This window comes from Rhinopithecus roxellana, chromosome 16 (genome assembly GCF_007565055.1).
Source record: "Rhinopithecus roxellana isolate Shanxi Qingling chromosome 16, ASM756505v1, whole genome shotgun sequence".
In the NCBI taxonomy this organism is placed as follows: domain Eukaryota; kingdom Metazoa; phylum Chordata; class Mammalia; order Primates; family Cercopithecidae; genus Rhinopithecus; species Rhinopithecus roxellana.
The window spans coordinates 12,519,265-12,522,506 of NC_044564.1; positions in this window are offsets into that span (position 1 = coordinate 12,519,265).

A 3,242-nucleotide genomic window follows, 5' to 3' on the forward strand; every position below is an offset into this window, starting at 1 on the left:
TGGGGTGAGCTCTCCAGTCCCACCTGGCTATTTATGCCCCGGTCCTGAATGGGGTGGGTCCAAGTAACATGGGTAATCACATTTGTCTGGTGGGGAATTCAATTGTCCCTCCCAGAAGCTTGCGCCCCAGGCCAAGCACTCTGCCTGCTGCCCTCCTCTAATTGGCACTAATGACACATGGACGTCATCAGTGGGAGTTGAAGCAGACAGGCGGATGCTGTGGCTTCTGAGATGGCTTTGAAGAGCTGTCCCAAAAGCAGATCCCCCCTGCAGCCAAGAGGCCTTTCAGACGCCCTCTGGCCAGGCACCGGCTGACTGCCTCACAGGCTGTCCGGCCCAGTCTCCAGTGGGATGGGGTCTGCACCACCTCCACCACCCACGGATGAGCAGACTGAGGTCCGAGGAGCTGCTCCAGGCCAACCAGTGAAGGATGGGCCTGTAGCCACCTCAGGCCTGGCCCAGGGAGCAGAGCCGTTTGTACAATACTAGTGGGTGGGCCCATTTCGAACCAAAAATAAGACAATCTCCAAATAGTCCCTGTGTTTAGACACTCCCTCCACGGCCTGCTGTTCCCACTTTTGTCTCCTCTCAATTTTCCCACAGCCTCCAGCTGGTACCACGGCTGCTCCAGAAGGCGCGAGAGCATCATAGGGAGTGGGGGACACAGGCGTGGGGTGCATCTCTGGGGACACACGGAGCTGGAGCTGCACAGGGGATAGGCAGGCTGCAGGGTGCACTGCTGGGGTGACAGCCTTTAAGGAAAAGAGGGTGAGTGACAGGCCTGCTCCCCTGTCTCTGAAGCTCCCAAACCCACAGCTTCCTCTTTCCCAGAGCAAATCTGGCCTGAATTTGAAGCCTTTCAGGGCAGCTGGCCGCAGCCCTGCTTCTCCCACACCTGCCACAGGACCTTTGCCATCATCCACCCATGGGTCTGAGGGTCAGTCTTACCATGGCATCTCTCCCTCCTGTCCTCTCCCACAAGCAGACTGAGCGCAACTGCCTCCAGGACATTCTGCTTGATCCCCCCAGCCCCACCCTCCAGGCTGGGTTGACAGATCTCTCCAGCTGGGCTAGAAGCCATTCCTCCTCCGTAACCTCCTCCCTAGCCTCCTCCCTCCCTTCCTTCCTTTTTTCTCATCGTCTTTCTCGTCTCTTTGGAGAGACCCAGAATCTAGCCTTAGGGGTACATTAATGTCATAGGCTGACAGTGACGTTTAAGTCCTCAAATACCCATGATGGCAGGTCTGGAGGCTGCCTCAGCTCTGAGCTCTGTGCTGTGGAAAGGAATGACGGTGTCTTTGCATGAACATGAAATCTGGAGAAAGTGCCAGTCTTCCCCTGGCCCTGGCAGGCGGTGCTCTCTGCCCCACAGTGGCCAGGCCACCCTGCAAAGCCAAGCTCAGGCCATGAGCCCCTCCCCACTGACTGCACCCAGAGGGGCACCATTCACCCCCACCCAAGGCCCAGGCAGGTGAGGACCAAGTGCATACGCACCTCTGCAACAGTGTGAAATTGACTCCCAGGCCAGGGGGAGACACTCTTGGAGTTCTCTGCTGAGTGTTGGGAAGGGTTCAGCCTCTGAAGGCCTGGCTTTCCCGTCAGGACATGCCACCTCCCTCGCCTGAGAGCACCTCACTTTCATGCCTCAGATTATTTCCAAAACCTCCTTGTCTGTGCCATGTAAGCAGGTGTCTGGCATCGAGATAACAGTGCATCCTGGACATTCGCTCTCGGGATCAGGGAGCGGCCACAGCGAGCCGGTGATATGAAGAGCCTCCGGGGTGGGCAGGCACCTGTGTTCCCAGCATGGGATAACAAAAGCCAGCAGAGACAGAGGTGGGGGTCGCGGGCTCCACAGCACACCCAGCTCAGGGGTGAGCCCTCCCAGCAGCCTGGTGGCCACCCAGGTGGCTCCAGCTAGACAGCAGGCTAAACAAGCACCAGCTGGGGCCTGCATTGTGGGAAGGGGGGTGCCTCCCTCTCCTCTGGGGTATTGAGGCCCCAGGCACCCCTCCTACTCCTCCGGGGTCAGAGCTCTGGGGTCACGTCCTGCTCCACCCTCCTGAATGCGCAGCTGGTGTCCTCAGAGAAGCACTTTCCAACCCAGCGCCTCCTCCCCATCTGCAGACAGAGGAAGTTGGATGACAAGGACCATTGATCCCTCCAGCTTCCTTCAACCCAGCGGTTCTGTGGAGTGACAGGCTGTGAAGAGCCCCCGATGCTGCCAGCCCAGACAGCTCACCACACCTGCGGGCCTTGCTCCTCTCCTGGACCCACAGCCACTGGGAGCTCTAAGGAGGGACGGCAGGTGTGGTCTCATACACGGCAGTGTTATGCACACACGTTTATTTTTAACAGAAATCTAAAGACATTTTCTTTATCCAACTCAAAACTGGCTTTCCTCTCACATTTGATAGAAATGATTCAGCTGATTCCAAAATAATGATGACCAAGCCCTAGGGAGGGACAGGAGGGACAGGAGACACAAGTCAAGCTGCACCAGGGCTTCCCCTGCTTTGCCTCCCTCCATCCTGGCCAGCCTTGGGTGGCTGGGTGTGCAATCAACCCTGTCTCAGACACAGGAGAGGCAGCCTCAGAGAGGCGAGACAACGCACCTGAGCTCACAGGGCGGGCCAGTGCCCGGGTCAAGCATCCCAAAGAGGGTGCCCTGAGCTGGAGGGGGCTGTGCACCTTGGCAGCCAAGGTCAGAAAAATTCCACTGGAGTCAGGAGGAAGGGATGCTCAGATGAGAAATGCAACCACGGAGAAAATCCGCGGAGACTGGGGCCGGGCGGGAGGGAGCGGATCCAATCAGATGGCCCTGTGGCTGTACCGTTCATTGCATTAATGGATTTTAAAAGGGAGCAATCCGACCCCAGGGCAAGGAAGCAGCGGTCAGCTCTCCTTCTGCCCTCACCCTCCTCGGAGGTGACACCTGCCTGCCAGGCGCTCTATTGGCCACATGCCTCCCTGTGGTGCCCCGTGGGGGTCTTTCCGCCCTACTCCCACCCCCACTGGCTCTGCTCCAGTGTCTGGGTGCACGTTGCCCTCCAGAGGTGGGGTGGGGGTGGAGTAGGCTGGGGAGGTGCAGGGTGTCATGGCCACAGTGTCAGGAAATAAGCCCCGTTCCTGCTGCTCAGCGCCTGGCTTCCCTCCAAGGCGCATCGACGGCTGACCTCGTTTAGAACCAATTTCAGCTTTTTAATAAGCCCTTTGCTTTCCTGTATCTCTCCAATGCCATC